Genomic DNA, 27,469 nt, shown 5'->3' with positions numbered 1-27,469 from the left:
TGGTCCAAGGGTCCTCTGTCTCCTCAGGGTATACTGCTGACGGCAGTCCTGGCAACTCTTCTCCGGGGTCGGCCTCTTCCGGAGGCAGGGCGCTATGCAGTGTGGGCTCATTTGCAGCGGTTGGTAGCAGGCTGGAGAGGTCTGTCTCCTTCTGTGGTTCCCACTCAACTGAGCTGCAGGGCCTTCTCTTTATACTTCCTGTCCTGCTCTGGTATTTCTGGCGAGTAGGTGGAGCGGATCTGGCTCTGCCCACCGGGGGAGGGTAGTGGTTCCTTGCTCTCAAGTCTGGAGGGAGGCCACTCCACCTCACTACAGAGCCGTAATGCCCTCTTACTATTCTTCCTATATTTCCTTAGCATCGGGATAATTTGCAATTATGCCTTTTAATATTGTTTCCCTGAGAAACTACTTTTTCAAGTTTAGTCCTCTTGCAATATTTTTCTCAAATAGTATCCTCCCAATATCTGCAACTCTTATTCATGTTGGCATTATTTAGTGGGCAATGCAGTATTCCTAAATGCTACATTTTTGTTCTTTACTTCTATTGGACATCAAGGTCTGGTCTACACTAAAAAAATAGGTCAGTTTAATGTCAGTCAGGGGTGTGAAAAATCCAGAACCCTGAGTGGCATTGTTAAGCCGACCTAAGTCCCCCTGTAGCCAGTGCTAGGTTGATGGAAAAATTCTTCTGTCAACCTAGCTGCTGCCTCTCTGGGAGGTGGATTATTTATGGCGAATGGAAAATCCCTCCTGTTTGGTGTAGGTAGTGTCTACACTGAGCGCCATGGCAGGGCCATTGCATGGTGCAACAGTCCCACTGTAGTGTATTAAGTGTTTTAAGGGATGATAAGATGGGATAGCCTAATTTTGGCAATTAATTGATCTTCAACTATTAGCAATAGATGTGCCCAGTGGCCTGTGATGGTATGTTAGATGGGGTGGGATCTGAGTTACTACAGAGAATTCTTTCCTGGGTGGCTGGCTGGTGAGTCTTGCCCACATGCTCAGGCTTTAGCTGATCGCTATATTTGGGGTCAGAAAGGAATTTTCCTCCAGGGCGGACTGGCAGAGGCCCTGGGGGTTTTTCGTCTTCCTCTGCAGCATGGGGCCCAGGTCACTTGCTGGAGGATTCTCTGCACCTTGAAGTCTTTAAACTACAATTTGAGGACTTCAGTAGCTCAGACATAGGTTAGAGATTTGTTACAGGAGTGGGTGGGTGAGATTCTGTGGCCTGCGTTGTGCAGAAGTTTCAGACTAGACTATCATAATGGTCCCTTCTGACCTTAAAGTCTATGATTCTATGATTAAGTGTAGATAAGTCCTAAAAAGCCAATATTGTTTACTCACATAGCCAAGAAGATTGCACTGATCATCCCTAAATTAAATAAAAATAAATCGAGTCCAGGGAATTTGCCTTTTCAGTTAGATGCTAGCTTAGTCATCATATGTGTGATCCCATTTGGGCTTCTTTATGCTTGTAAACAGCCCTCTGGTTGATTGCCAGGGCATCTTTTGTGGTATCCGCAAGTTTGTTGCGTAGTAAGTGCCTGTGTGGTAACACGCTTACTGCAGAGGCTGCTTTCATTCAATGGCAGATCCAAGGTATTTGGTAGAATATATGAAAACTTCCTCTTGCACAATCAGCTAAAACAGAATTTATAATAAAAGAGCAGCCCAACTTGGAAATATTGTATAGAAAGTGGAATATGTTACCTCTTCCCAGATTTTGAAGTCTTTACATGTAGTTACTACAGCTCGTAGTATTGTACTCTTCTTATTCCATGTGGATATTTTCTCCTCAAGAAGTCTTTGAGGCTCACTGCTCCTGTCAAACAGGATATATGTTGGAGAATTTCACCTGTCAGCTCATGACAGCATCACCTGAAAAATCATCAGCTCATCACAGTAGTACCAGAAAAAGGTAACATTGACTAAACTAAGAGTGACTGTGAATCAGCTTTAGTAGCACTAGGAAATTGCCATTGGAGTGGGTGGGGGGAAAGCTCCAGGGGAAAAGAAATCCATACAGAGGTTGTAAAGTTCAAATTTTTGGTTTTCTGAGCAGCTTTTCAAACACTTGCATTTTCTCCCATTATTTTTAAATAATGCAGCATAAAATATTTTTTAATTAACTGTACTCCTGGTTGTTCATAAGTAAGAAAAGCGTGGCCTACTTAGCAACTCCTCATAAACAAAGCAAGCTTTAAACTGGAGGGAACCATTTTTCCTTCAGAAAGTTGGGTTTGGGTGTGGCAAAAATACTAACAATCATAGAACAAAACAGATGATGGGAATAGTCCTGCTCTGGCCTCTAAATGATGCCAAAACTTGCACAAGAAAACCTAAATTAATAGATTTACAAATGTATGTTTTATAGGTTCACTGCCAAGATTTATTGGCCAAAAAAATTGATTCTCTTTGTTCTATCTGTTCTACATAGGGTTTTCCATGTGTGTGTGGTCTATTATAATCCTCCTGTGGTTATGCACTTCCTTCATGCTCATGGTCTAGTATTGACAGTCACATTCCCATGTGTAAATAATTCTGCACTTGGAGCCTTGCTAAATATTGAAATCCAATATGAAGATCTTCTTGCTGCCTGCTTTATGCATAACCTGTTTCACTTTTGATCATGCATTCTTCTTCTCAGAGTATAGATGGAAGAGAGTCCTTTCAGAGAAAGCGGGGAGAGAGCAATGAAGGGTAGGAGGAGAAAACAGAAGGATTTTGAATATTGCTTTCCATGACTTCCCTCCACTCCCTACTCCCTTCCCACCACTATCAAAAAACTAAAGGTTTTTTGTCTCTTGGCAGCCCACTAGACTCCTGTGCAATGAACAACTAATCTTTAAGTAAGAAGAGAGCTTGTCAAGGCTGAATCCCCACTCTGGCACTTTGAGTGCAGAAGGTGTTGGCCCGCTAGGATTTTAAAAATTAATGCTTGCCATTCCAGGCTTATATTACACTCCCAAGGTTACATCTTTTCTCTGACTTTGGCTTAGTAAACACTGCCACCACCCAAATGCAAAAAAGACCCTCGAACCCAGGAAGGAGCACTTGGGAGTTCTTCCCTGTGGGGTACCTTCCGGGGTAGAGCTGAGAAAGAAAACAAAGGAAATTATCTGTTGCCACCAGCTAATTAAACAACATATGTACAAACCTCTTAAGACACCAAAAATACAATTCTGTTCTTAAAAAAGGTAAATTTTATTAAAAACAAAAAGAAAGGAAATACATTTGGAACTTAGGCTTTTGCTAGATTTTAAAGGAGCAAAACCTAAGCACCCAAAATAGCTTTCTTGGGGGTACAGCTTGAAGGTTACAAGCAAACAAAAGTATCTGGGGTTAGCACAGAGGAGATCCACCAGTCAAAATAAAGAAATAAACCTGATCACGTCTATCTAAACATTCCCTGTCCCAATGATTCCTTCTAGGTATGGAATATAATTTTTCATACTGGGTTCAAACCTTACACCGCATTCCTGCTTATAGCATTGCTCCTCCGTGTTCCTGCAGCCCAGAGAAAACAAGGGAGAGACAAAGGGAAAGCATTTTTCCCATTTTAGAAAGTTCTAGCCTTTCCTTTGGTTCTTTTGGTTAGGTGCCCACTCCCTTTTCTTTACCTGGGGATTTTTTAACCCTTTACAGGTAAAGCAAGCAGCCACCAAGAGGGACTTTATAGCTAACTGGCTGGCTGGGTGCCCATAAAAGGGAGCTCCCCCCACTTGATTTATCACAGAGCTACCTTAAAATTAAAGCCTTTTTGAGATTGTCCTTGAAAGTTTTCTCTTTCCCTAATGTTCCATCCATCCCCATCTCTCCTTTCTCCCCACCCCGGCCTCTCCACAATACTACAGCACAATGCAAGTATAGCAGACCTGATGTGATTCAGTATGAAGTTGCAGGAGTTTGTCCCATTTGGCAGAGTGACAACACTTTAAACAAATTTATAGGACATGTTAGATATACACAGGTGTAACATTTAAAATGTGAACAATACTGAAATAAGAAATACTTCAAAATTCATAATGCTATGAATCTTGATTGTACTTTATGTATGTAGAAACTTAGTGGCATTGCCATTAAATTCCCAATATTTGCTGGCATTTTGATCAACTTTTACAGGAAGAGAGGATATAGATGTATGGCATCATCAATAATACAGTAATCAGAAAGCAGATGAGAAAAGCATTATGTATGAGTTCTTGCAGTAGCAAGCAATCTCAAGATATGAGATGTATTCAGACTTCACTATCATTTGAAAGGTTGAAATAGCATATGCATTAATCAGTCTAGTTTAAGTTTAAACTGTTAATTGTTCTTATTGGTAGTGGACAATAGCCCACATTATAAAAACCTGCACACCATTCTTATATTTGTTAGTAGCAGACAGATTGTGTAGTATAAGCAAAGTCTCTCGCTCCTCTTGTTCTTGAATGTTCTTGAATGTTAGGTTTTCTTCTTATCAAGACTAAAATTAACTATTACCTATAAAACAGTTTAGGAACGTATTTATTCATTGTATCTGGCTTATATTATTTAATACTGTAGGTGTACATAACTTCATAGATGCAATAAGACATGATCCAAGTCCACGGAAGCTTAAAATCTAAACTGTACAGAACACAAAGATATCAGCAAGGTTGAGTGACAAAGCAAGAGTGTGCACATGCGTGTGCAGTGGTGGAGGGAAGTGGGAGGGAACTCACAAGAAAGCATTTTGTTGTTCATGGTCAAAGTTAGTATAGCCATTATTGGAGTCATTGTTTTATGCTAACTTTCATATAATTAAGCTACCTAGTATTATAGCTTTGTGTTGAATAATGCCTTCTACATTGTTTACATCTAATTTGATCTAAATAAATTTTGACTCAACTTAAAAACTAAAATATGTCTAAAAACAGCAAAAAAAATCATAGGTGTTGAATGTCATTGTAGTAACAAACCTATGCAATCTCTGGTTATAATTACAATATGAAATCAGAAGTATTTTGTATATTAAATCTTTCTTCTTATTTCTATTAGCCTAAACCTGATAAGGCTCAGCAAGCTTTTCACTAAGAAGATGCATGGAATTTTAAGCCTTGAAGTATTCTTCTAGAAAAAAAAAAAGAAAGAGAATCTATTAAGATTCCCAAGCAGATACAGTATAATAAAGCTTTGGTAATTATCATTTGATCTTCCCACACTGTCATAAATCCACAATTTAAATTTAGTTAATCAGTGATTTATTTCCTTCAACTAGCTAATTTAAATTTCAGTTGCATTTTTGCATAAGTAGTTGACTGAATTTTGGCCAGAGAACTATAGTTGAAAATACAGTAAATGCATTTCAGTGAAAATCCAACTAGTTCTTCACTTCATAAGTATTCTCAATATATTATATACCTTTTAATAAAATTAGATGAAGCATTTTAAAGAGCGACCCTAGGATCTGTATGTGTGTGAAACAGGGTAGTGAATGGTGAGGGGAAGATAAATTAGTAAATAGTTATAAACCATTTTAAAATACTACACAAAAAGTTAGATTTAAGAAGGTTAAGATAGTAGTTAATCTTGTATTGGACTGTCAGACTTACCATCTGTGACAAAAGAGAAAATTGGATGTTAGACCTTTGTCCTTTCGTTTCATCCTGATTCAGCTCTCACTTTCTTCTGGAGGCCGAGCCAGTCCGCTTTGAGGTTTATCTTGCTCTGCGTGTATGTTATCTTGGTAGACAGGCCTTGCTTCTCCAGGAATGCAAGAATTTTGGTGCTTGTGGTTTAGATTTTTGTTCTTAGTTCCTATCTGGAAGTTCATGTATGCCACCATTATTCAGTTGTGACTCTGCATGTGTAATGGGAAAATGCTTTGGGGAGTCTTGTGAAACAGGGCCTCAGTGGCATTGCTGTGTACTTTGAAAGAACTATCAGAAAATTAAATTGGTGCCAATTCTTCAGGAAAAGGAATTGTAGCATTTAGGGGTACTATATTTCTCACTAGATAATGCCAAAATGAATAAGAGCTGTGGATACTGGGAGGATACTTCTTGAGAAAAATACTGGAAGAGGGCTAAACTTGATTTTTAGACATTGGAACTGGAGAATTATTAGTTCAGATAATTCCCAAATGGATAGGACCTAGAGATAAAACCAAGGAAGTTTTTGGCTTGGTTTTTGTTACTTATGAATTGCTGCTGGTGCAGTTACTGAAAAATGTGGAGAGAAGTTTCTTTTTAAGTACACTTTTGATAGGACAACATCCAAGTAATGTCCTCTTTTCCTGTTGGGAAAATCACTTCGATCTGAACAACCCAAGAGGATAATTTATGTCAAAAGACGTGATGTGAGTTGCCAATATTTCTGTTTAATTAGAGGACGTGAGAACAAAGTTGGCCAGGTCTGATGGGAAAGAGAAGGCTAGATTCTTGAAATATGTGCAGTGTAGAAAGGTCAAATGAGTCAATTTCTTGACTGAGTCATGTAGTGTCTTCTGATCTTTGTTTTGTGTCACACATATTGCTTGAAGGAGGATAGAATCCACTTTATAGGAATTACAAAAAACCTGAATTACGGGATAATTATCTAAGGTTCTATTGGAATTATGACCTCTGTGTCTGGCTATGCTTATTATTTTATTTCACGGGCATAAAGGCTAAGAAGGAAAATGGGAAATCTCTCAATTATATTTTCTTTTTGTATAGTATTGAGAATGGTTTGTCTGAGGTGGAATTGGTCTACAGAGAGAGGAAAATGTTTAGTTTTCTCAAAGATTAATTCTTAAGGCATAAAATTTCCTAAAACAACAGATTTGACCATTTGCGTTTTTGGAAAAATATCTTCTGATTCAAGGAGGACAAAATGGCTGGAAGCATTAGATTAGATCGAAGGATCATGTCCTTTTGATATCCAGATTTTTGTGTCACCCAGGAGAGCTGGTGAGAAAAAGCAGTATATCTCAATCCTTAAGCACTTTCTCTGAGGGATTGTCCAAGGAATTTGTCACATTTTTTTCCCGAAAATACGTTTGATCCGATATTGCTGTAAGAAAGTGGTGTGTGCCAGGAATTAATTTCTTCCTAAATGTTTGTCACTTTGAGATGTCTGCCAGTGGTAGACAACTTGGCCATAGAATCAAAGCTTCCTTAAAATTTTTTTGATAGTATTGTAAGTGAAAATTAATATTTTTTCAGAGACACTTGGACCAGGTGATTTATATGCTAACACTTAACATATTTTAGACTTCTAGTGTCTGAGAGTAAAAAATAGGGATCACTTTAGTGAACAGAGGAGAGTTTCTATCATCTGAAATAGTTTAGTCCAAGTAAAAATAACAAATAATGGTATTTGGTTTTCCAAAAGCTATTTTGGAAATGCAGCAATAAAAAGGGGTTGCAAACACTTTGGAGCACAGGATTAGAATTCAAAATGACCTTGATAAATTGGAGAATTGGTCTGAAATCAACAAGATAAAATTCAGTAAAGACAAGCACAAGGTACTGCACTTAGGGAGGAAAAATCAAATGAACAAATACAAAATGAAGAATAACTGACTAAGCATACTAGTAATACTGCCTGGAAGGAACTGGGGGTTATAGTGATCATAAATGGAATGAGTCAACAATGTTAGGCAGTTGAGAAAAAGGCAAATATTTTGAGTGTACTAATAGGAGTATCATATGCAACTCAGGAGGTAATTGTTCTGATCTATTTGGCACTGATGTGGCCTTGGATGGAATACTGTGTTCAGTTTTGGGTGCCACACTTTAAAAAAGATATAGACAAATTGGAGAGTCCACAGGAGAGCAGCAAAAATAAGAGGTTTAGAAAACACGACATATGAGGAAAGGTTGAAAGAAATTGGGCGTATTTAGTTTGGAGAAAACTGAAGGAGTTCATAAGTCTTGAGAGGGGGTAAAAAGTTGTCATAAAGAGGATAATGATCAAGTTCTCCATGTCCACTGAGGATAAGGAAAGAAGTAATTGGCTTAGTTTGCAGCAGGGGAGCTTTATGTTGGATATGAGGAAAAACTTTCTGACTATAAGGAAAATTAAGCACTGGCACAGGTTGCCTGAGAGGTTGTGGAATCTTAGTCACTAGAAGGTTTTTAAGAACAGATTAGACAAACATCTGCCAGGGATGATCTTAGGATTGCCTGTTTTCATTGAAAATATTCCTGGAGGGTTCATCATATGACATAACCTTTCATTAGAGATTAATCTTTGATTCCTGGAGACTCCAGGACAATCCTGGAGGGTTGGCCACTGTAGATCATGCAGATATACTTAATTCTGCCTCTGTGATGGCGGATGGACTAGAAATAGATGACCCCTTGAGGACCCTTCCAGCCCTACATTTCTATGATTAAAATAGAGGAGTGAATTTTCAAAGCACAATGTGGGGATTTATCTGCATCAGTCCTATTGATAAGTGGAGTCGTGTCTCACACAACTTCAAAATGTATACTAAAGAGACATTTTTTTATAGGAGCACTAATTGTGATTTGCAACACCCAGAGGCTTGGTACTTGGCTTGATTCTAGGTTTGAGGTACTTCTAAATAACTAGATAAAAAGATATTCTGTCCTCTGCTTCAATTAGCTATGATTTTAAACAAGATTGTCTCAGTGCAAGATCTTTGCATCTCCTAGATTTGTGCAGATTTGGTCATGTGAGTGTCAAATCAATTGGAGTTGTGCAGCACTTTTAAAATGTATGGGTCTGTTTTCATGAGAAACATTTTCTCAATCTGCTTATGTAGTTTGTGTGAGCACTGAATATTATTGAAAGTGGAAGATGAATTATATTGAGTTGGTCTGTATTTTTTCTCTTCTGGTACAGCATGCATTGAGCAAACCTTGAGTATACAGTCAGAGTGCTGCTCTGATTTAATCGCTTTGATCTGATGACTTTGGGAAGCCCAGTGTAACATGAAAAGTGTCCATTGTTAGTATTTGTAACACATCAAATAGGTCAACAAACAAGGTGTTATAAAACAGTTTTACAAAATTCATGATAACAAAATGATTAGTATGTACAACCTTGAATTTTTGAAGAAGAAAAATAAATTAAAAAGAAAAGGAGTACTTGTGGCACCTTAGAGACTAACCAATTTATTTGAGCATAAGCTTTCGTGAGCTACAGCTCACTTCATCGGATGCAAGTAGCTCACGAAAGCTTATGCTCAAATAAATTGGTTAGTCTCTAAGGTGCCACAAGTACTCCTTTTCTTTTTGCGAATACAGACTAACACGGCTGCTACTCTGAAAAAAATAAATTAATAGTCCTACCATTCAAAATCCAGTTGAAACATCTCTGGGGCTATTAACTCTCAAGAACAACACCCTCTGGAATAATTTCTTATTTAGTCTAACTTCCAGTTTAAAAAAAAAAAAGTATATACACTTCATTAGGTACTGAGAGAGAAGGTGAGAAGATAGGGTTTTCAAATGCCAATGTTTGATAATCTATAGTGATATGCACATACAGTAAGAATTGCACATCTCTTAACTGCTAATGTGCAGACTTAGTCATAACCAAATAGAATCCTTCACTAAATGTTTGAGCTGATTCACAATATGTTGGTACCTAATCATAATACACACGTTTAAATACTTCTGAAGCAAATATGGCTTAACTATATAGATGTATCTTAAATTATTGGAAATGTGTATTTTGAGATGCATGATTTTAATATATCAATCTCAGAAAAAGATGGAGTTTCTGTTTGCTTTACTGCAGGTTTTCCTGTAGAAATTCCTGTATGGGAATTTCTTGATCTTTGAGTGCAGTAAATTCTATAGGGAGGAATCCTAACTGACTGGCTGAGTTTTAATTGAGAAACTGGGAAATTACTATTACTGATCCATAGTGCCATATTAAAATTATGACCTATTTTAAAGTTGGCAAAGTAGTATATCGTAGTTGGAAAAAGAATGAGTGATACATGTAGATACAGTATCACCTTTTTATCTGTGTAATGTCATAAAATGCTTGCAAACTTTTCAGAACTAAGGAATTTTAATCACTATTTTCAGATACATGTATAAAAAAGAATTTTTAACTGTGGTGTGGGTAGGGAACATTATCTGGTAGCTATATCAGTCTTCAGAGGAGCAACACCACAACTAGATAACCCAGAACTAACACATTGTTCTCTTGTTTTTCTTGTAGTTACTCTGGAGACAATCATTTACAGTACTATTCTGAAACACAACCAAAAATAAATACGTGACCAAAACAATTATATCCTCAACCATACATTTTAAGGCTCTAATATACAGGTGATGTCCATAAATACCAGGCTGTGTAGGATAGTGTGGTTAAAATGACTAACAGTGCACAGATAGGATTAGAATGCCTTGTTGGGGGAGTACATTATCCCTTTATAATACTTATGTGATAAAAATACATGAACATGGGTTGGCATTCGTTAGGGTTAGCCTACCTTCAGCACAGACACCATTCTACTCTGTGGAAGATGAATGTAGGGAAGGGAGCAGACTGAAGCAGGTGTGGGTCTGTGACATGGATAGAGGTGGGAAGGCAGCAGGAGAGCTAGTTGGCCTACAAAGATCAAAATTTCATCTGTCCTCAGCCGTGTCTACCTACTTCGGGCAGGTGCTAATTTTAAGTCTTGAGCGTTCAATCCACATGCTTAATGGGAGTTTGACAGGCATCAGAAAGCTAGGTAATATTATTTGGTGTAGGATATATAATCTCATATGTTTACTTTTATAAAAATTTAATTGTGTGTAGAAGACTGGATAACATGTAATGATTTTTGGATTTTCATGTATATCTCTATATAACTGTAAATTCTTTATTGTGACTTTTGTGGGGAGAGGAGGGAGACTTTCTCCATCAATCAGGAGTTAATGCACAATAAAAGTCAAGTTGTTCCTAAAATTCCATAATTCTGTATCCTAGAAATTAGTGAAATGTTAACTCCATAAAACGGATATAAGTGCTTCATTACTATTCTTACCGTTGGCCAAAAAAGCAAACTCTGGAGAATCACAAAACTGTGGTTTCACCCTGATCAGAGTAAACCTTGTCATGGAACAAGTCTCAGCAAGGACACCACAGAAAGTAGACAAGTTTGAAAAGAAACAGGAAAGCACAATCAGTTATTTCAAAATAAATAGCATAAATTTATCCCTACCATTTGGTAGTGTTATGCTGGTAGATGGTGTTGGCTGATTTCAATCACAAACCAGATTAAAGCTGATGGGTATGCAAACTAACTTTCATTCAGGTTAAATTGAAGGAGCAATTAGGTACCCTTCTGTGTAGTGATAGGTAGAAACAGAACTGCTACCCAAGGCACTGGGTCATATGGCAAGGACTGAGAAAGAGGCAGATTACATCATATCTGACTACTGCTGGTTGCACCTTTTGCTACTTGCAAAACACTAGGGCTAGAGGATTGATTGGTTGTATCTCTGTGTGTGATGAGCAAAAAGCCAGTAGAAAGTGATAGAAACATTTGTGAGCATGCCCAAAAGGGGCAACAGTTTTGAATCTAATTGACATTATATAGGTGTAGTGTCCCAATTGATTGGATTTATATTGTTGAAAACAGTTATGTACATGCAATATCTACAATAAAAAAAGGTTTAAAAAAACAGTGATGCATAGATAATGGAACAACTACTGTTTTGTACTGCTTTATAAGTTTTCTTCATCATCATCACAAATCTCAAGGAGAGAGAAGCTTAGTCTATGCTAGAAAATTAGGTTGGAATAACGTTGCTCAAGGGTGTGAAAAATCCACACCCCTAAGTGACATTGTTAAGCTGACCTAAGTCCCTGTGTAGACAGCGCTAGGTTGATGAAAAAATTCTTCCATCGACCTAGCTACAGCCTCTTGGGGAGATGGGTTACCTATGCAAACGGGAGAATCTCTCCCATCCTCATAGGTACTGTTTCCACTGAGACACTGTAGTGATATGGCTGCAGTGGCTCAGCTGTGCTGCTATAGCATTTTAAATGTAGAGAAGCCCATAGCCTCCTTGCAGATTGAGTGCCACCTGGATCAGTCTCTGGCAAGGTCCTTAAGGTGGTCTGGGTGGATATTCAGTTTATGTCCATCATTTGTGATCTTATTGTGCTACCAGAGCTTTTTGTAACTGTGATCACCGGCTATGTAATGGTGTCGTCCCTGTATTTCCCCCCCTCCCCCCGCTCTATGGAGATAGGGTAAACGGATGGCAGGAGCACGGGGGGAAGGGGACACCCTAATATTAGCCCTCCCCCCCCCCCGCACAGCAAGCAGGAGGCTCCCTGAAGCAGCTTCAAGGCAGAGGGCAGCTGCCGCACAGGGAACTTAGGGGGGCTGCCGGTCCGCCCTGGTTCCAAGCCCCACCAGCTAGCTGCAAAGGGCTGCTCTTTCTGCAAGCAGTGGACAAAGCAGGTGGCTGCCAAACAACGTTATAAGGGAGCATTGTGCAACTTTAAACAAGCATGTTCCCTAATTGTTTCATTTTTACCTTGCTGATCAATGTTAACCCAGAGGACTTTAAGTGAGGAGTTACTGTATCTGCACACCTTGCTCCCACTCATGCTGGCCATGCACCCTATAAGCAAGAGTTTTTAGAATGTTTTTAAGCAGCAGTGTCCACTAGGGCTGCGCAGACATCCTGTATGCCCTTGCACTCCCCTTTCAGAGGGCATAAAGGGCACAGCAACCCCAATTGCCATTCAGTTACTTCTTACTGCCCATGGCAGAGAGTCGGCAAAACCCAGTGTCCTCTTAGCTACTGTCCTATCTAGAGTGTACTCCTAGTTATTTTTGTCTGTTGATATTTTGTTCAGCCCAGTGGTGATGGGTGGGTGGGAAATTAGGATTACTGAGTCCTGATATCAGGGCTAATTAATTTATCAGACTTGTGTTCGAACCCAAATCATAAGGTTTTAAAACCTGTCCATTTGATGATGCAGCAATGCCTTTAAATATTAGGCATGTTAAGTGTCTGTTTGGGGGAAATCCATATTCCTGCAAAATGTATGGTTTCTAAATCCTTTTCAAAATGCATTCAAAAACCCAGAGAGGCATGGTTGAAACTATTTTTAATGGAGATGTTCATGAGAGGCACGTCAGACTCTGAAGTTCTTTTGAGAGAAGAAATTCCTGCTCCTTCTGCAGGTGAGCCATCTATAGGAGATTGCACTCCGGGGTCTGTTGAAATGAAGAGAGTTCATTTGTCCTCTAAGCCATCAAAGACTGTCTCAGATTCCACTGGAGCAGTCCCTGAAAGAAAGGACCACAGTTCTAAGTCTGACTCTCAGTGCCATTCTTTGTCTCTGATACCAAGTAATAAGAAGCCTGAGAGTTGTCACTCCAGAGACCAAGCCTTATTTTCATCATATTCATATTGGCAACAGGAAATGGTGTTAATGATGTTCTGTATAGTGCTGACATCAGCCTTCTATATTCTTGACCATGCAATTTTCCTAGTTTCATTACAATACCATTCTAAACTGGTTCTGTTCTTTAAGAGGTTTGGGCAGTTGTTCAGCTGCTTGAGGGATCTCTTGTGGGATGGGGTTCCACAAAACTTATCCTTTTGGCTCAACACTGTGAGGCTTTTAGAGAAGATAGTGACATGATTTGGGTCGTTGTCTTACTGGAATGCAGATGACACATACATATAGGTCTAATGAAAGCAAGATAAGTTTGTTCAATAGCCTTAGGCTTTCCCAGTGCCAAGCTGGAACCGAGGCTTGTGCGACAGTGAACAAGCTGTGGCCTGACTTACATCTAAAACTTAGGTCAACCTAGCTACATCTCTCAGGGGTCTGAAAAATCTACACCCCTGAGTTAAGCCAACCCAAGCCCTGGTATAGGCACCTCTAGGTTGTCGGAAGAATTCTTCCATTAACCTAGTTACTGCCTCTCGAGGGAGTTGATTTACTGCAGCAGCAGAAAAAAACCCATCTATTGCTGAAGCAAATGTCTGTGCTACAGCAGTGTAGCTGCAGTGCTGCTGCTGTAGCGCAGACATAGCCTCAGTCTCAGCAAGTCAGATGTTGGGGGAAAGAATTTAAAGGGAGTGCAGGAGTGGTTGCTTCCACTCTTAGTATAAGGGTGTTTTTTCCATCTTTTTTCAAGAGTTTTGCAATTTGGCGGTGTTCTTGGACATTTATCTACTCCGAGAATTTGTCAGTAGGTAGCACTTGCTGAGTTGTTTTTTTGGTTTGTTTTTGTTTTTTTGAAAACTGTGCCTGTCTAGAAATGTGTGAAACATTTCAGAGGCAGACCTCACCACAGAAATATCCCTGCTTTTTTGATTTCTAGATTGGTATATTGCAGCACAACCTATGTTTGGCTATAGCTGAAGATCACTTGAAAGCTAGAGATGATGGAGAATATGCCTGCTTACCTCTTAAGGGGTATTGGCTGCAGGGAACATCCCCTGTATTCAGGGGTGAAAGTAACACAAAAGATGGAAAGGGAGGGGCCTCAGGTGAAAGGGGTGGCTGGCCCGTGCTGCCTGGCCCGTGCTGCCCAGGGCTCCGTTGGCAATTTAAAAGGACCCAGGGCTCTGGCTGCTGACGGGGCGGGTGCGAGAAGGGGCAGCGCCTTAACGTCAGCTGCTGGTAGGCTGATACTGGGGGCCACTTCTTGTCGGTACACTGTACCGGCCCGTACCAGCCTACTTTCACCCCGACTATATTCCTGTTTATTTCTAGGTGCAGGTCAAGATGCTTGTACTTGGATACCACTGTGATATATAGATGAACTTAAATCCATATAGCCTTATATGCCTTAGACCCCGGCTGCCATTGCTTTTCTCTCCAGAAGCCGCGAAAGTTAGCTGAAATGCTAGATTTAAACATATGGGACTAGTAGCCTGGCTTTCTCTCATTAGAGATCCCTTAACTCTAAAATATGCTTTCTCCTTCCCTTTCCCCATTACTGGTTTGTCAGAGATGTAGTCTATCCTTTCTTTTCTTAAGCTTTTACTCATGAGGTTGGTTTGGATAACCCGTGGCATGTTTGATTTTAAGAAAGTACCCTTTCCTTTCTTGCATCTTCAGAGGCAGAAATGTTATGTCTCTGTTAAAATTTGTAGACATGTCCTGACATATGTTATAGGATTTATTTTTCTTATATGAATAAGATGGAGAGTAGAGCAAGGTCCAATTGCTGCTCTACGAAGGTCCCTTCATGGTGCCATAAATCTGAATGCTGTCTCTGCTCTAAACAAAGCTCCTTCTCTTTTTGAAGTCCCTCTCAGGCTGTTGCCATTATCCTCTGGGTGTAGCAAAAAGGAAGCAGAGAAAGGAGGACAGAGAGGGCTTTTTTTCTTTTACCGTAATCACTTGCCTTCAGACACAAGTAGGTTTTTTGTCTGTATATAACTACTTTCTTTGGATTAATATTTTAATCTGATTTTATATTTGTAAATGTCTACAAAAATAGTTTTGCAAGCCTGATAACGTTCCAGAGTGTGTATTTGATCAGTTACAAACATCTGAAGTATGCTGAGGCACTAATCTATGCCTCAGCATAGATGCCTAGTGTTCGTTTGCAAATACTGGCAGTTGAAAATATTTCTATCTTTTATCAATTTTTTTAAAAGTTTAATTATGTTCTAAAGTTTGAATTACAATATCATACAGTAAAGAGCGATCTTTGGAATTAGGAGAAACTAATCATAGCAGTTAAAATAAGGACTAAAATAGGGACTTTAATTATATTTTGATATTTTCATTTAGTTGACAAGTAAATATTAAAATCTTCTAATGATCAGCTGAGTCTTTTGTCTCTCAAGCCTTGAAGGACAAAGGAGCTGGTCAGGATAAACAGATAATTGTATAATCCATTTGACAGAATAATCAGATTGAAAATATAGTATTTGATGTTGCATTGGTGTTGGATGATGATAATATAATTGTGTAAAGCCAAAGGGTAGCAGTAGCAGCAACAGGAAAAACACCTGAATAGAAGAGTGCTGGTTTTCAGATCTTGAAAATGCTTCGGTAGATTTTATATATTTCTGTTCATTTGGAGGTTTAATTTTAGGTACTAATTTCCTAATAGAAAATTAATCTAAGATAATAAATACCAAATAATAGAGACTTAGTTAGACTTACCTTTTTAATGGGTGTGTATATATATTTATTTAGCTGTATTAAGTCCGCTCTAGCACTGTGGGTACTTCGCATCCTTATGAAAATGCATAATCCATTTGAATTTTGTATACTATCTACAAAAGTCTAGCACAAATAAAATCTCTCCTACCTCTGCTCATATTCTAGCTATATTTCTTTAGATTGACTATTTGAGGTTAAATAGCATCCTGCTGACATTATGATCTCCTTAGCATAAATTTTGTGTCTACGTTGTAACTAATTATGTTGGATTATCACTCTTCAACACTTGGACAAGTGAAGCAGGCCATATATATTGTCTTAAGAATGTGAGTGACCTGAACTCCTTTTTAAATTTTTTTTTAAAGGGCCAATATCTTTTCTTCTCCTTCATTCTGATAAATTATTCTTGAGACCTTTTTGTGGGAAGTAATTTATTAAAACTGTCTTGCTGAATTCTTTCAGTTATCAGTCTTGTCCTCTAGTGCAAGTTTAACTATAGTACTATTGGCGCCAATTTGAATTGTTCTGAATGCAGAATTTGGTAAATTAAGCTCCCAGTCATGCACATACTTAAATGTTTGCAGAACCTTGCTCACTTGAATAGTCCTGTTGAAGTTTATAGGACTAATCTTGTGACTAAAATTACGCATGCGCTTAAGTGTTTACAGGCTCAGAGCCTCATGCTTTCAAGAAAATCAGTATTCTATTATCAGTTGATTTGGTGCCTGTCAAGTTCTAGGGAAGGGGTTCTCAGGACAAATTTTTTGGTGGCCTTAGAGTGTGGCCACCAACTCTTGCTGGTGACCGCTCTCAGACTTTTTTCCTAAAATCCTTGATTAGCTTTAGGAAAACCAAATAAATATGCACATATACACATTCAAATCATTGTAATTTATTTATTGCTAGCTAGTAAGTTTGTTGTGAAAAGTGATACTTGTATGTTTTGTTAATATCACTTTTCACAGCAGATTTACTCAGCCCTGGCAAGCCTGGGGACAAATTAAGCCCTGGATGGAGGGTTGGGGGAGGCAGTGGGGGCCAGAGGAGATGGGGGTTGGAGGGCTGGAGCCTGAAGCCCTGCGGCCAGAGCCTGAAGCCCCATGGCTGGAGGACGGGGTCCAGGGATGGACCCTGAAGCCATTGGCCGGAGCCTGGGGCCTGCCACTGCGCAGCCAGAGCCCAGGGCTGGAGCCTGAAGCCCCACAACCAGAGCCTGCTGCCCTGCCACCCCAGAGCTGAATCCCAAAGCCTGAGCCCCACCACGCCTGGGAAGGTGGGGAACTCACTGGCTGCCTGCTCCTCCAGCGTTGTGCCCCAGGTGTCTCCAGAGGGGGGCAGGGCCCAACCCCTGCTGCTGACCCCAGCATCCAGGAACAACAGAGAGGGGGAAGGGGGTTCTACTTTGCCCTCCGCCCCACCCCCCATCGCAGCGCAGGAGGTTGTGGCCGCCAGAAAAGCCCCTGGTGGCCGTATGTGGCCACGGTGGCTGCATTTGAGAAACTCTGTTCCAGGGTATCTCCACAGTAAATATTTAAAACTCCCACTAATTTCCACAGTATTATGTTAACAAAGAGAGGACAATGTGCCCTTAGGTAAATTCTATGCTTTTTTATGATTTGCTATAAAGTAGAAAATTATACCTTTTTGACTTTACTATGAAAAGACTTGTTTAGGCATAGATTCTTTGGTCTGCAAGTTAAAGGCCACAATCTTTCAAAGACTTATACACATGCTTAACTAAGCACTGCGAGTAGTCTCATTAAGTTAAGTACATGTGTATAGGCTTTGTGGGATCAGGCCCTCCAAGGGTATGTTTACACTACAGAGATTATACCAGCATAGCTACTCTGGCATAATCCTGTGGCGTAAGTGCAGCTACACACACGGAAGGGTTTTTCCATTGGCGTATGAACACCAGATTCCTGAACAAAATTTTCTACATTGACAGAAGCAGTCTTCTGTTGACGTAACTGCATCTCCACTGGGATTAGGTCAAGGGTGGGCAAACTACAGCCTGCAGGCCAGATCTGGCCCCTCAGGGCTTTGGATCCGGCCCGCGGGATTGCCCCCCGTGGTGCTGCAGACCCCACGTCACTCTCAGAAGTGGCCGGCACCACGTTCCTGGGTCCCCGGGGAGGGCAGAGGGCTGTGTGTGTTGCCCTTTCCTCCAGGCACCGCCCCCTGCAGCTCCCATTGGCCGGAAACAGGGAACTGCGGCCAGTGGGAGCTTTGGGGGAGGTACCTGGAGGCGTGGCAATGGCAGCATGTGGAACCCTGTGTGCCCCCGCCCCAGGGCCTTGCAGGGACGTGGTGCCGGCCGCCTCCCAGAGCGAAGCGGCGCAGCATGGGGCCAGGGCAGACACGCAGAGAGCCTGTCTGGCCCCGGTCCGTGCCACTGCCACCCCAGAGCAGCTTTAGGTAAGCGGCACCGGGCCGGAGCCCGAACCCCTTCTGCACCCCAACTCCCTGCCCTACACCCCCTGCTGCACCTCACATCTCTGTGTACCCCAACTCCCTTCCCTGAGCCCCCCATACACCCCGCACCCCTCCTCTGTCTCAATCCCTTGCCCTGAGCCTGCACACTGCACCCCCTCCCACACCCCACACTCCCTCCCGCACCCCAATCCCCGGCCCTGCATACAATTTCCCCACCCAGATGTGGCCCTCGGCCCAAAAAGTTTTCCCACCCTGGATTAGGTCATCATAGCTGTGTTGGTTGGGGGTGCATGTTTTGTCATAGCTATGCCGACATAACTTTTTAAGCAAGTGTTAACCAAGCCTGCAAAGTTACTATACAAATGGCATTATGGCATCGTGTGTGTGTGTCTCTCTCATATCAAATATGCTCAGTTTCAAAGTTTAAAAAAAAGCTTTTCCCCGTAACTTCGAGTACTACAAATTCAACTAGGCTCTGAGAATTAAGGTAGATTCTTTTCTTTTTATGTTTTCTCCGTAATAAAGGTTCTGCAAACTAAATGTAGGCCATTAGTTGCTTCTGTGCAATCCTGTTAATTTACATTGAAGATCCTGGTGAACTTTATCTAATCCAAATGCATACATAACATCCTATTACAAAAAACGGTGGATTATGATTTAATATAATTTAGGCACAAACTGTTCAAACATATGCTTTATTATCATTTTGGGGGAAATTGTGTGGAAAATCTAAATTTGTATAATATCAATTTGAGGGAAGTCAAGAAAATTGAAAAAAGCTTTTGTGCTTTTGTTATTTCATAATACAACACAGTTTATTCTCTTATCTTTCTAAGTGACTAAGTCCACAATCTTGTGCCAGAAAAAGCAGTAAATTGGCAGGAATTCCCAGTAAGTCAGTAGAAAGGGCTAAAAAGCATTAGAGTTGGCAAGTCTGCCATTATCTTTACTTGATTTGCACAGGAGCGATTCGAATGTAAAGAAATTACTTTGTTGATATGAACAAAAGATAGAATCCAGGTCAGTCTCTTAGTTGTGTCGGCTTTGCCATGCTAACAGCAGCTGTAAAACTTATTGCTGACATGTAAGTAGGTATGACTTTGGTAAGGCAACTTCCATCTTTTCATATGCTGTGTATTTATACCTCCCTACTGTATGTTCCACTCCATGCATATGATGAATTGGGTTTTAGCCCCCAAAAGCTTATGCCCAAATAAATTTGTAGTCTCTAAGGTGCCACAAGGACTCCTCATTGTTTTTGCTGATACAGACTAACAGGGCTGCCACTCTGAAAAGAGAAATAGTTGCTCTCCCTCCTGGGAGTCATGGGGAGGATACTCAGCCAGCATAGGTAGCCAGAGGGAGAGAAGAGGAGAGAGAGGACTTCATTCATTCCTACCTCCTAAAAGTCTGCTCCAGGTGAGGGAGAGAGGGCACCAGTTGTTCAGTCCTCCCTTTCAATCTGGGGGGAAGAAAGATACTTTGTGGGAGTGGAGGAAGAGACGCATAGAGTTCCTTGCAGGGTTTGGGAGAACAGGGGACTCTGCTGTGGGGGAAAGGAATGGGGGCAAATAGAGCCCATTGTTTGGTTGGGTGAATGGGGGACTCTGCTGTCGGGGGGAGAGGGGGAAAGCTAGAGGAATAGAGCCCCTGGCATGATGTAGAGAATGGGGGAGGGGCGCACACAACTCCTGGCAGGGTAATTGGGGAATCCTGGTATGGAGGACATGGGGGTGCATAGAACACATCATGGTGGTGGTGAGATAGGTGGACCCTGGCATGGGGGAAGGTTGGAGAGAGTACATGGAGCCCCTGCCAATGGGGAGAATAGAGAGAATTTGGGGGAAGAAGGAATGCAGGTGGACCCAGAGCCCCTGGCATGGGGGAGAGAATGGGGGACCCTGATATGGAAGGAGGGAGGGAGCAAAGAACCTGTGCCAGGGGAAATTTGGGAGAAATTGAGAAATTCCCTGAAATAGAGGGTCGTGGGAGCATGACACACAGGGAGCTTGTGTGGGGGAATGGAGGGATGCATGGAGCCCCTGGTATTTGCAATAAGCTCAGCCTACAGAAGCAATAAATTGTGCACCCCCTTTATATATTGGTATTCACTGACACTGAAAACTGATATCAGGTATACATGTCCAATAGAGAAAGGGGAATGGGTTTGATCTATGTTTTGTAAAACCTCATGTGACTTCTGTGTATGGTGTAAAATAATCATTATCAAAAAAATTCCATGATACTACTCTGATCAAATGAAGTCAGCCACCCAACAAAAGCAGCAACAATAATCTCATCGTATTCACCCACTCAACCCTTTTGCTTCCCAACTGCCTAAAAAATAGTAATCTGGGCATGCTTCAAAGCCCAACAAATCTGGGGTCTGATAGATACAAATTGAGCAAACTGAAGCACTTCCATTGATTGCGACTATGATAGCAAGTGAAAGTGTCATTCCCTCAAGTTGCCAGTCCCTAAATAATTTTGAGCATTATGGGTTAAAACCAGTGCTTTTCAGTTCAGATTCCAGAGGATTGTTGACCAACGTAGTCCACGTGGACTGGAAGTCACACTCTGCCTTTTAAAAATCCTGAATATTTTTAAACGCGTTTTCCTGATTGCGCACCTTGGCGAGCTCACCTAGTAGCTCTCCTCTGTTGTGTGCAGCTGCCCAATTGACTGTGCAAGCTCCATGCACTAGATGCACTCCTGCCTGGAGTAGACAGGAGGTATTGGATCTCCTGGGCCTGTAGGAAAGAGACTATGTAGGCACAACGATAGACCAGCTGTAGAAATGTGGACATTAAGAAAAGATTGCACATAGAATATATAATATACAAATAGTAAATGAAACCATGAATTCATACTTCTGTGGCTCTTTTGGGTAATGTTGATCGCTAATTTGGCTCCTTGAACCACTGAGGTCCGAGTATCACTGGTCTATTCAGTTCCACCAGCCAAGCACGGATAAGCCTGATGAAGGGGCAAGAACCTCAGGTAAGTATATGCATATATTTTTCCTTACAGTGCTTAAATGTAAAGATGGTGCCCAGCTCAGTCCCAAGTTAGCAGGGCAAAAGTATCAACTTTTCACTGTTCTACTCATAGGAGAAGAGAGAGCAGTGTGACACTATATGGAATATGTGGAACACTGTGATATTCTTAATATCAGTGTTATAAAATTGCAATGAATTGTGCCGAAGATTCCGTGTAAGGTGTCAGGGAAATGTTATAATTTGCCCAGTATGATAATCTTGTTTATATGTTTGTGTCACATTTGTATTGTGATTTATAGATTTGTAGGGAATATCTGTATTTCAAACTTGTGCTGTGAATCTGGATGATACCCCAAACAGATTGGCACCAGTACTGCCTAGCCTGTTCGATGGCCCATCAAGGGTCATCAACTGTACAATGAATCCACTGAAAGGAACTAGGGGATACACCTTATGAGTCAGCAAGCCATGTGGTATGCTGCTGGACAGAACTCTAAGGCTTTCCATGCTATGTGCTGTACAATTTGTGTTTGGGACACAGGAAGTACAAGTCACATGACAAAAGAATATAAAAGGCATCTAGCTGCATCATCTCCATTTTGTTTTCAGTCCTGCTTCTTACCTCTGGAGTAACTTTTTTACAAACTGAAGCTCTGAATAAAGGACTGAATACCCATCCAAGCTGTGGGTATGTTCCAGAGGAACGTTCATGCCAGCAAACTCACCAATACTGCTAAGAACCTGATATATGGACTTTGAAGTCTCTGTATGTATTTGATGGCTTTACCATTTAACAACTCTCTTCTTGTTCTTTCTTTTTTTCTTTACAATAAACCTTTAGTTTTAGGTGCTAAAGAATTGGCCGGCAGTGTGGTATTTTGGATAAGATCCAAACTAATATTGATCTGGTAACATGGCTGACATTTTGGAGTCAGAAGAACATTTTGTTTGTGACCAGAGTTTTAAATAACTTCTTGCTTACTGGAGCTATGTGCTAATTAGGAGCCAGAGAACTGGAATGCAATAAAGGGGCTGTGTGAGTTCTTGATAACCAGTGTGGGAGATCAGAAGTGCAGTTTGTAACTGGTTGGTGAGTTTAACTTCAGTGTTACTCCCAAAACTGGTGATTATCTGCTCTCCCTTTTGCAGTCTGCACTGCTCTTGGCATTTTCAGTGAGGACTGCCCCAGGCAGTACAAGCAGTACAGCGAAAGGCAGAACTATCTGGTTTTCATTCTTCTGTAGGGCTAGGCAGGGGGGCCATGTGGAGCAGTTTGTTTATGTACATAGAGCTATCCCTTGTATTCTCCTGAGAGATCTTGATGAAACTTTCACAGAGATACTCAGTGATCCTCTCCTGAAGGTTTCTAGGGATGATAGCCTTATTTTTTCCTTCTTGGTAGGAAACTTTCCCACACAATTCCGCAATGATTTCAGCAAGCACCATTGGAGTAAACAGGCTAGTGGCACGCGGCCAGGGTGTCTTCAGGGCACCAGCAACAGCTGTGCTCTCTGCCTTTGTTACCTTCAGGAGTATCAGCTACAGTCACCACTGCCTGTTGAAAATAGTGCCAGTGTTCAGTGCCATTGCCTTATACTCGTATCTATGGTTATGGGAGCCAAAATTTTATCATTTAATGCAACCAGCAATTTCCCTCCTTCTTCCTCCCTGCTCTGGCAGGCTATGCTCACGATGGCTGGAGCTGGAGGGTGGTGCTATGTAGAGGTGTTCTGAAGCTCAAGTGACGATAAGGATGTCTTATTAAAAATGATTATGGGAATAAGGGAAGGGAGTTTTGAAACTTACCTCTTCCTTTCTGTTGTAACTGTAAATACAGTGTTTACATCTGTCTTTCATCTGCAACTGCTGTCATTTGAACCTTGAGGTACCCCTCCACACCTGTGGAACATCTAACCCTGATGAGGAGAAAGAAGAGGACTAGGGAGGATATGTTCAGCAAGATCCTGCAAGCAGTGCTGCATCAGACTATGAACAGAGGGCCTGGAGGGTGAATATTGCAGACAGTATGTAGAAGGAAAGAGCAGACAGGAGAAACTCCTGGCAGGAAAAGGAGAGGGAGATGCACCAGGACATAATAGGGCTTCTCAGATAGAAAATGCAAGTGCTGCAGATGCTTGTTGACCTACAGGTCCAGCAGTCATGGCTTGCCCACCGGTTGCAGTCACTGGAGAACTCCAGTTTAGCAGCTCTCTACATCCCCCCAACATTCCATGTGGCATCGCAGGTCACATCCCTACCCCTACCACTCCACTCCAAGGAACAGTAACTCCAACCAAAGTTCACATATGCTAACTGCAGATCTCACAGATCAATTTATGTGTAGCTGAAATGGGCAGGGATGTTTTCTACCTTTCTAATTTTCAAGTTGTGTTCTGTTAATTTATTTTGGTAGGTTTCAGAGTAACAGCCGTGTTAGTCTGTATTCGCAAAAAGAAAAGGAGTACTTGTGGCACCTTAGAGACTAACCAATTTATTTGAGCATGAGCTTTCGTGAGCTACAGCTCACTTCATCGGATGCATACCGTGGAAACTGCAGCAGACTTTATATATACACAGAGAATATGAAACAATACCTCCTCCCACCCCACTGTCCTGCTGGTAATAGCTTATCTAAAGTGATCATCAGGTGGGCCATTTCCAGCACAAATCCAGGTTTTCTCACCCTCCACCCCCCCACACAAATTCACTCTCCTGCTGGTGCTAGCCCATCCAAAGTGACAACTCTTTACAAAGAGTTGTCACTTTGGATGGGCTAGCACCAGCAGGAGAGTGAATTTGTGTGGGGGGGTGGAGGGTGAGAACCTGGATTTGTGCTGGAAATGGCCCACCTGATGATCACTTTAGATAAGCTATTACCAGCAGGACAGTGGGGTGGGAGGAGGTATTGTTTCATATTCTCTGTGTATATATAAAGTCTGCTGCAGTTTCCACGGTATGCATCCGATGAAGTGAGCTGTAGCTCACGAAAGCTCATGCTCAAATAAATTGGTTAGTCTCTAAGGTGCCACAAGTACTCCTTTTCTTTTTATTTTGGTAGTTTGTATTGTGTTTTTTTTTTTTTAACTGCATGTTTTTTGCACCATTTTTGGCATGCAGAAAATTTGTATTTTTTAAATTCATTTTTATTACTTCACAACTTATGCTGCTAGTCAAAGCACCCACTACTGTAACTCCCACCAGTTACTGCTCGTTTCTTGGGCCTGGACATGGTGCTCCACCGTCTGCTGTGTGAAAATTATGAGATGGATGGCATTATGGGATGGAGAAAGTTGCATGATGGGAACTTGACTCCTTGTTCACAGGCACCTTTTTGTTACTCATTTCTATCTCACAACACGTTGTGAAAATTTCTCAAAAGGCAGTGACCTGGCCAGTGGCGAGTGCCACACTGGAATACCTACCTGTGATGCACTGCAACCTACATAAACATAATCACTGCTGAGTACAAACAGTACCAATGCAAGCAGCCAAGTATGCATGTGGACGAGCAATATGCAAACTGCAGCAGCTGTATGCTGATGTAACTTACATCAACTGAAGTTTGTAGTGTAGCACAGCCTCACTGTCTTTAATCATGGTTCTGATAAAATCCTTGCTGCACATTCTAATTGCTTCTCCCAAGCCACCAGGACCATCTCCTTTTTTTTCTGGATTGAGAGTCTGCTAGCTAGTTTTCAACCAACCTCCAGTCTTACATAGTAGTACTCCTGGGGGAATTCTGCACCACTGCACATGCGCAGAATTCATGTCTCCCACAGATTTCTTTGCTTCCCTGCAGAAAAATCACTTTCTGTTGGGGAAGCAAAGGGAAGCTGCAAAACCAGTCATGCACTGCTCCCCAGCAGTGCAGGTGCATTGTTTCAGGCATCTGGAGCAGCCAGGGAGAGGTAAATCAGTGGGGGGCGGGGGGCTGGGGACGCCCCAGCCAGTGGCTTCTACCCTGTGCCAGGCTTAGCTGCTGTTCCTGGCAGGGCTGGGGAGGATGGGACTTCCTCTTCCCCTGCAAGGAGTGGCCAGGGCTGGGTCAGACCCAGCCCCAGAAACCTCTCTAGGTGTAGGAAGCTCCGCATGCCCCCTCCTTCCTGCTCCCATTGCTCCTCAGCCATGGGAGGGGGGAGGGGGTCACTGTATGGGGAGCTGCTCCCCCAGCTGCCCAACTCCCGTGCATCTGGACCCACCTCATATCCAGATTGCCCCACTAAGCCTCACCACCTGCACCCAGACCCCCCCACTGACTCCCCTAAACCTGAACCCACACCCCAACAAGCCTCACCCTCTGCATCTGGAGACCCCTTGTACCCAAACACCCCAGCCAAGCCCCACCTCCCTGCATCCAGACCCCACTTACACCCAGACCGCACCCCCACACTTGAACCCCCATCCCAGCAAGCCCTACCGCACTTGGACTACCCTGACTAGCTCCCTGCATCTAGACCATCTCCCCACCAAGCAGCACTCGGACCTTCACCCCATCAAGCCAGCACCCAGAAACACCCCCCCCCGCTGAACCCTCCATACCCAGACCTCCCCTTGTTGAGCCCCACCCACTTTCACCTGGACCTCCCCTGCAGAGTCCCATTGCCTCTCCATCCAGAACCCCTACTACAATGAGCCCCTGTTCATCCAGATCCCCCCTGTACCCAGACCACCCCTCCCAGCTGCCCGCGGCCAGATTGCCCCACACAGAACCCTTATCTCCCCACACTAAGCCCCTCCACACTTGGATCCTGCTGGGCTGAGCCTGCCTGCCTACATCTAGCGTGCTTGGCACGGAGGGGCAGAGCCCCAGGGTGTTTCTGGGGCAGGTCTGGCCCTTGCGTTGTGTCAGGGTCGGGTGCAGCCTCACCACCGAGTCCATGTCCCTGGGCGAGGGCTGCAGGGTGATCTCCCACCTCTGTGCAGTCAGTGGCCTGTGCTCCCCACTGTCATGCTGGTGCCTCCACATTTATTTATTAACCATAACATTTGCAGAATTTTGCAGAATTTTAAAATATTGTTTGCAGGATTTTTATTTTTTTGGTGCGGAATTCCTTCAGGAGTAAATATCGGAACTCCTGTAGCAAACTGTGATTTAAAATATCCCTGTTGTTTGACCCTCTATTTTCCAAAAACAAATAGAGAATTCTGACATGGGATTTTAAAAGTTAAATTACTGCTTATAAAATACATGTCTGGATAGCACTAGAGACTGAACTCCTTTCTGCAGAGAGAGTGGAAAAATAAAACTGCATCTGACCAGTGCACTTTAAATTTTACCTGTAGGGTCCAGTTCTAGAGGTCAGAAGATAGTGTGGTCTTGATGCCCCTTGAGTCTGTGGTGCCTCTGGCTCCTTGATGATGATCAATTAGTTGCAGCTGAGATTATGGTTTTCATGATGTGTAAATAGACTGAGACCATTAGTGCATTTCTCCTAGGCTACTAAGCAACCATCAGTAATAACTTTCAGTCACTACAGACCCAGATTTGATTCAAACCAGCATGTCAAGATGAAAGGCTCTGTAACCCTTTACCAGTCCCCGAGCCATCTAGTCTGTTTGAAAAACAATTTGATGCATGTCTTGGAATCCTTTCCAGTTCAGATTTTCCTGAAATAGAATCAATATATTGGAATATTTTAGCCTGTTTTATTAGTGATTTCTAACAGTGCAAGGAAGTGTTTCATTTGCTTTTTAGAATCACAGATTTTTTTTCCTATTTGTATTAGCAAGAGTTAACACAGTAGAGCAGTAGAGATTCTGAAATGCAGCATAGGAATTACGTTCTGTCATTTGTGGTTTAAGAAAAGGGGGTGGTATTCAGCATTTGAAAGAGCTTTAATGAATGCTGTTAGTGTTTGTTAAAGCTAATGGTCAGAGGATGTGGAGGAAAGCAATAGAAAGTGCATTGGCTGCTTCAGTGTGACCTGATTAGCATTTTTCTTGATTGTGGTGAC

The 27,469-nt window shown here is 41.9% G+C and overlaps 1 protein-coding gene and 1 long non-coding RNA gene across 9 annotated transcripts in view; one reads left to right on the top strand and one right to left on the bottom strand.

Annotated features, from left to right (window-relative positions):
* Positions 1-27,469, top strand: part of KLHL5 (kelch like family member 5) — a 95,648-nt gene that overhangs the window by 19,799 nt on the left and 48,380 nt on the right. The gene's annotated exons all lie outside the window — the stretch shown is intronic.
* On the bottom strand, positions 13,034-27,465 carry LOC125636014 (uncharacterized). 5 transcript variants are annotated; one of them, XR_012668186.1, is made up of 6 exons: positions 26,793-27,465; positions 23,322-23,431; positions 21,387-21,492; positions 21,146-21,266; positions 19,916-19,978; positions 13,034-13,231 (listed from the first exon to the last, which is right to left on the bottom strand). It is a non-coding gene; the product is annotated as an uncharacterized LOC125636014 (long non-coding RNA). The 5 variants fall into 5 exon arrangements; XR_007356452.2 differs by having other exon boundaries at positions 21,160-21,266; positions 26,793-27,464; XR_012668187.1 differs by lacking the exon at positions 21,387-21,492 and having other exon boundaries at positions 26,793-27,217.

This window comes from Caretta caretta, chromosome 4, assembly GCF_965140235.1.
Source record: "Caretta caretta isolate rCarCar2 chromosome 4, rCarCar1.hap1, whole genome shotgun sequence".
NCBI classification, from domain to species: Eukaryota; Metazoa; Chordata; order Testudines; family Cheloniidae; genus Caretta; species Caretta caretta.
This window is presented reverse-complemented; position numbering and strand designations above follow the sequence as displayed.